The 6,655-nt window shown below is 27.5% G+C and overlaps 1 long non-coding RNA gene across 1 annotated transcript; it reads left to right on the top strand.

The window, feature by feature from the left end:
* The first annotated feature begins 219 nt into the window (after nt 1–219).
* On the top strand, nt 220–4,868 carry LOC135922527 (uncharacterized). Its single transcript, XR_010570949.1, has 4 exons — nt 220–270; nt 1,681–1,921; nt 4,302–4,408; nt 4,805–4,868. It is a non-coding gene; the product is annotated as an uncharacterized LOC135922527 (long non-coding RNA).
* The last annotated feature ends 1,787 nt before the right edge of the window (nt 4,869–6,655 follow it).

Genomic DNA, 6,655 nt, shown 5'->3' with positions numbered 1-6,655 from the left:
TTATAACCCTTAATTTTTTTTAATTACAACAAGTTATTTAATGAAAAGAAGTAGCTAACTATATTTTAAATGTATGTGATGTGGTTTTAACTAAAAATTACTATTTTCAAATAATGTGATGAGATTTGTAAATTAATGACGATTTAAACAATTAGATTATTTAGTAAACGTATTCATAATTTATATCTATTTTTTTTTTTAAAAAACACACATGGTTTTCAAAGTTTTTACAGTAATATTATTCTCGTTACATTCAATTCAAGCTCAAAAGTAAATAATTCATATTAATTGAATTTATTTTAAAAATTTCGCCAGAAAAATTAATTGATCATAACTTTATTTGAAATCGTGCAATGTTTTTTGTTGCAGCTTTTTATAAAACAGAATTCCATCTCATTCATTTTTTTATACTCACTTTTCTGTAAGTTCAGCGTATAACAAATATTTGGTATATCCTGGATGTAACCCTGATGGATGTCGAGAAGATTATATATGCAATAATGGGAAGAATATGTGGCTAAATAACTGCTGTTATTTTTGTGAGATGGTTTATATCTTAAAAAAAAAAATTATTCAATAAATTTAAAAAAAATTTATTATTAAGTGTATAAAAGGTATTAAGTAGGGTAGTGAACACTGGGCCTAGTTGAGCCTTGCAAAATCGGCAATAACTCTTGTAGATACTATAAAAAAAACAATATCTGAATCTATACATATAACGATACTATATAAAAGAACCATATTTTCTTTTTTTTTTCTTTCTTTCTGAAATTTTATTATTTTTGTAAAAGTTAAAATTTTGCCCAAGCGGCAAACCACTAATTTCTTTTAGGTTAATAAATTTAAAATGCGTTTTTTGTTTAATTATGTGATACGCATAGGATATTTATATTATTCAAAATATCATGGTACTTTTGAATTGACCATAATTATATACAAAAATTGTAACTTGATTTTGGCTAAATTTAAATAAACATTTTGGACATATAAAAATTAGCATCTTAGGGAAAAGAATTATGAATTCTTAGCATTCCTAGATTTTGAAATACTTTTTTTTCATTATTAACTGCCATAATTTAGGGTTAGGGTTAGGGTGTGCATGGTTCAATCCCCGCTAGCTCTAAATTTGACTAATCCTGATTTGAAATGAAAAAAAAATAAATATACCTATAAAACTTTCTCAAATTATAAAAAAAGAAGGGTTAAAACTTTGCTATAAAATTTAATTTATATATGTTAGCGTTCAATGTGTTTTTTTCCGGCATCATTTTTTGGAGCGCGTTATTTTTTTAAATTTTAAAATCGGATTTAACCGGAAATACATTCCATCATGTCTAGAATACCTATCATATGGAATCATAAACAATTTTGCTGTTAACCTTTTGAGTCATTTATAATATATATTTAAAAAAAATATAATGGAAATTTTAATAATAATTTTTTTTTATTAAGTTTAAAAGTTCGTGGAAAAAATTGTCTTAAATTCATAGGGTATCGTTAACTAAAATATACGCATAGAATTGTTAATTATTACCTATGTGCTTCAAAAATTCAGTTAAAAGGGTATAAAGAATTAGATTGCAAATGATAATTTTTTTCAACTAACTCATGCCTAACACTATAAATATAAACCTCACTCCCACGAAAATAATGTAAAATACATATTATTATTTTTTGTAGAATAAGACATTGACAAACGTCACCGTATACGTTCACAGATACAATAACGATGAAAAATTTGGAAAGGTATTCAAATGCGGACACTACGTGCCAAGATGGGCAGAATATATTAGGGGGATTGTCCGTAAAATTAGATTACAAAAATTACGGTATTCACTGCCATCTATTAAGGGAAAGCATTATAAATAAGGAAAAGGGAGTAACGGGCCCCCATGCTGATTCGCGCAGATTTAACAAAAAGGTATATTTCAATATTTTATAATTACTAAACTATCAATTATCAATATAATTATTATAAACTATTATTTTTTACTATTTATGTATAATTTACAAGGTAGATATGAAAACCATGGCGGTGGGGGGGGGGGGAGGTTAGTCTGACTCTCTTAATATTTATATTATATTTATTGTAGGTATAGTGTTGTTAAATGACCCGATTTGGGAACTAATTTTTCGAAGTTATATTATGTAAGCCTCAAGATTTTGGTAAATTAGAAGAGACCAAGCCTTTCTGTTCAATCTATGGACAAAATATGACTTAATAATATTATTTTTGGCTAAAATATTCTAAATGAGGGCCATTTTTATTTTTTGAAAGATCTGATGAAACCGGAAATGTGTTCCGATGAACCAACACTGTAAATTTCGGACACTTTTTTTGTGGTAAACTTTTGCTATTAATTTTTTTTTATCGAATTTTTTCCATGTAGAATGAAAAAATTTAGCAAATGTTTAACACGCTGAAATGTGTTTCCGGTTAAATAGGTTTTTAAAAGAAATTTTAAAAATCTTCCTCGGGGAAATGAAAGTAAATGTGAGAGATCTTGAATCCCCAATGGATTCCATATTCCAATGACTACATAATTTTTATATTTTTTTAATTCTTAGGTGCATAAAAAGAGGAAGAACGCCTTGTAGATTGTCGATGACTAGCTAGAAATATAAGATATGCTGATACAAACACCTTAAAACAACCTTTTAATTTATGCTTTTTTTTGTTTTTTAATAATGAGTTTTGTGTATGTTTTTTATTGATACAAAGTTTGTTTTTTTAGAGGTTAAAATTTTTATAAGCGGAATAAAATTAGGTATACTATTTATATTTAATATTATAGTAGTTAGTTTTAATTTTATCGACGTCGTTTGCTTTCTTTCTTTCTTTCTTGGCATACTCTCGGAAATTTCCTGTAGTATTCCCTAGGTATTTTTATTGAATGGGAAAAGTAAATATTACCAAAATTCACAATTTTTTTAAAATTTATATTTTTGAAAATCATTTTAAAATGAGTGAGCCGAGCCTATTCCCATTTACAACATGGGGGATGAGCTGCACTAGGACTAAATATATTTATAAAAGTTATATTGACATTATATTCATAAGGTTAAAACGTTAATAATTTAGAAATTAAAGGGACTCAAGATAATAATTATCCAACAAATTGCCAAGCTTAACACGAAAGGATGGGGAATTAATAAGGATAAATAGTTTAGATAAAAAATATTTCAACATAATATTTTTTGATAGAACCCTTAAAACCCAAATTCTGGTGATGATAATTTTCAGGGGTATATTCATTACTTGAAATCTGATGATGTAACACTTTCTTTAGTACCTGACGCAATACTTAATATTAAAAAAAATTCTGTTGATAAAAAGGCGAAAAGGATTCTTTTTTAAAGAATTACATTTTTCTGCAATTCTATTGGATACTAGATTTATAAGATGGCCTTGATAATATTAAGATTGGACATGGGATCTCAATTAGAGGTTGAGCGAGCCTAATTTTTTACTCAGTGTCCCGCCCCATCATGGTAGACAATGTTTTGATCCACCATAACCCCCAAAAATTAAAGGTGTTTTTAAAATTTTTCAAAACTTTTTTGCTATACATTTACTTCTATTAAGAATTTATTCAATCATAGACATCATTTCTGTTAATTCTTATATTGATTTAACACAAAATAGTTACAATTTGTAAATCAAAATTTTTTAAATTTAGAAAAAGAAGAATGTCCATATTATTTTTATATTTCAATTGTGTTCGACCTTCCTCTAATAAGCGATTTGGCTATAGAAAATAACCTTTCACTAGAAGCCGACCTTGCCGGGGGGGGGGGCAAAATTTTAGCTAATTTTCTCAAAACTATTGTCAGTTATTTTTTTTTTGGGCGATGAATCTCTTAAGTTCATCCTCGCAATTTTCATCGGTAGATGTTGATGCTTCATCAGAATCATCTAGAAATTCTTATTTAATATAATATTCTAATTACTTTTAAAAATTCTTTTTGTAATATTATCCTGTTTTAGATATTAATGAATATTAATTTATATATTTCTCTACATATTGTTCCATAAAGCCAAATCTTATTGATAGTTAGAATCTAGTATCTATATTACATTGAGCACAAATTGAGCGTTTGCGTTGTTTTGCCGTACTTTATTTTTGTATTCCCTTGTTTTAAATCGAGATTTCCCTTTTATTCAAAATATGTTCCAAAAAAGAATTTGTCTTTTAAAAAATTATATTATCGCCTGCCTTTTATTATTACCATTTAAGATGTAAGTTATTTATTTATTTTTTTTTACTTTTTACTTTTTTATATAATATTACAAAATGGAGATGCCAAACGATAATTTTATCCAATTTGCACGATGCCATTTTAAAACGCTCAATTTGCGCATACTATTAGAGGGCTCCTCACGCGAACCATCATTTACACTCCCAAGGTCTACAAGTATTTTATTTTTTTTCGATTATGCTAAAACAGTTTTAAGATAAACTTTGTCCTGACAATAGACTTGTGTTGTTAAACGCGGCTCTATTCGATCCGATTTTTAAAAATAGCTAACTCAATATTTCAGCCAGAAAAATATTCCCTAAACCTCGAGATTTTGATAATATATGTCTAGGATCTTTGTTCCTTCTGTGAACAACATCTTCAGGCTCGCGAAATATTTTTCTGGGTGAAATATTGAGTTAGCCGTTTTTGAATATCGGCTCAAAACGAATCAGTTTAACAACACGAAATAGACATAAATAAGCTATCACCGCAGTAGAGGTATTCTTTCCTGAATTTTTTATTTTATTTTTCCTCGAAAATGTAAATATTGTAATAAAATCAGAATGAAAAAATGTTCTCAAGCCTTTGCTTCAAAATTAAGACGATATTTTTCAGCTTTCTTTAATATGATATTGGACGCAACAATTAGAATCGCGTTTTTCTGTCCTTTGAAATTTATTATTCGTGATGAACCAAGAAATCGTGCAATTTGAATTAAACTTTAGGAAACTTCAACCCGAAAAATCTTCCACTTGAAAAATTTTTTTAAAAATAAAATAATGAATAATTTTGGACGAATCAAATTTCATATTTGAAATCAACAAAACAAAAATATATAAAATTTATAGGCCCTTTCAATATCCTTGTAGATCTTTCTAAAAGGGTCTGATCTCAACTTTATAATATTTTAAAAAAAAAGTGATTTCTATTATATTTATATAGCAGGAAAAATAGTTTTATATTGATTGTTACTCTATCTATCGACTGACTGAAGATATTTGTTAAGGGGATCAAGAGCTATTAAATCATACATTATAATGGCTGATTAAAAATAGACCAGAAGCTTGTAGTGTTAAATTTATATTAAAAATAAAATAAAATTATAAAATTTTCGTAAATAATGCGTTTTTAAGTGACCAGTCTATCTCTGATCTAAAGGTCGTTCTAAGAATATGAATGTTATACGGTGCCTTTACTAAAAATTAAAAATCGCGGTAAGATCTTTTTATATGAATGTAATGTATCGTTTAAGTTCCTTTTAATGTGAAGTAACTGTGAACTGAAAAAACACATTACTCATCTTTAATAAAATATAAAAATTAGATACATTATAAAGGAATGATAATTTGTTTAATCATTAATAGGTATAATTAACCTTGGAGCATTTCAGGCAACTGGTACAAGCATCAAACTTTTTCGATTCATATTCCTAAGCAAATTTTATCTCTATCAACTCTATATTAATGAGAGGGGGGGGGGTTATGAAATATTAAGGTTAGATTTCATAATGCTACAAGAGACAAATCATCTTTGATAAATTATAATTTTAAAACAAAACACCATTAACATGCCATTTAAACCCCCTACCCAAAAAATGGATGACATTAATTTACTTCAGGAGTTTGAAAACCGGAAAACTAGGAACCTCGTCAAATCTAAATCCAGAGAACCAGATAACTAGAACTCGACCGATTATAAAAAAATCTTCAAAGGGATTTATTTATTTATTTTACATCTCTTCGCCTGAGTATTAGATTATTCCATCTCCACATTTTATCAAAAATGGCTTTTTTTGCATAAATCAATAAGTCCAAATGATAGCCAATGTAAGGTTAGCAATCTTATCAAAAACAATATATATATATATACTTTAATTTCTAAAATTGCTCTACTGTATAATTACAAAAAGTGGAGATGGAATAATCTAATTCTCAGGCACGATTCGTAATATAAAAAAATTTATTTATCGCTTATTAAATAAATTTTAGAGAAACGGCATGAACCGCGCCAAACGTAAAAAAAACAGAAAGCATAAGACAGTGAGATTTAAAAAAAAAAATAGAATATTCCAAGGAAAAAAAAATAATTGCAATCGATCAAGAATAGCCAATGACATATAATAATATTTAGACTTACTATGCATTCATAGTAATGCATTAGAAATCGTCGTTAAATGCAAATCAGCTGGACCCGCCATTTTGACAACCCATATAGTGATTATTCTCACGTTAAATATTACTATTAAATTGTTAACTTGCTTCCTTATTATCTCGATGAGGCAATTCTTTAATAAAGTTTGCGTCAGACATAGGAATAAATTGACCTCTCGTTTAAAATTCTTAATAAGGATATGGGTAATCAAGATGGCATTCCCAGCTGTTTCCATTGATGTACACTTTTAATGAATGCATCG

Source organism: Gordionus sp. m RMFG-2023, chromosome 1 (genome assembly GCF_954871325.1).
Source record: "Gordionus sp. m RMFG-2023 chromosome 1, tfGorSpeb1-WG-v2, whole genome shotgun sequence".
Classification (NCBI taxonomy): Eukaryota; Metazoa; Nematomorpha; class Gordioida; order Chordodea; family Parachordodidae; genus Gordionus; species Gordionus sp. m RMFG-2023.
This window is presented reverse-complemented; position numbering and strand designations above follow the sequence as displayed.